Here is a 372-nt window from a genome sequence, read left to right on the forward strand (position 1 = left end):
AGATGCAACGATAAAGACAGGAAGGAGCAGAGAGGGATGGAGAAGGAAAGAGGGATGCGGAGCAGGACAGGAAGACAGAAAAATAAGAAGGAGAAGGACTGAGGAACAGAGAGAACAGCAGCACCACTGCACAGGCGCTTCTGGACCCTGCAGAAAACTCCACGAAATAAGCTCCTGGTATGCCCAGGAGCCAACATGGCTGACCAGAAGCCCCGTGCCACAGGAGTACAGCTCCTGCCATGCCAGCAGACACAGCCTTCCCTGCTTTTTGACCCTGCAGGGATGCAGTTCCCCCCACTGCCTCCTCTGGAGCTCTACCCAGCCCCCAGCAGCCCCCACCCTGCCTTGGCATGAACCCCCCGCACCTCAGCC

This window comes from Haliaeetus leucocephalus, unplaced genomic scaffold (genome assembly GCF_000737465.1).
Source record: "Haliaeetus leucocephalus isolate CR32 unplaced genomic scaffold, Haliaeetus_leucocephalus-4.0 Scaffold274, whole genome shotgun sequence".
In the NCBI taxonomy this organism is placed as follows: Eukaryota; Metazoa; Chordata; class Aves; order Accipitriformes; family Accipitridae; genus Haliaeetus; species Haliaeetus leucocephalus.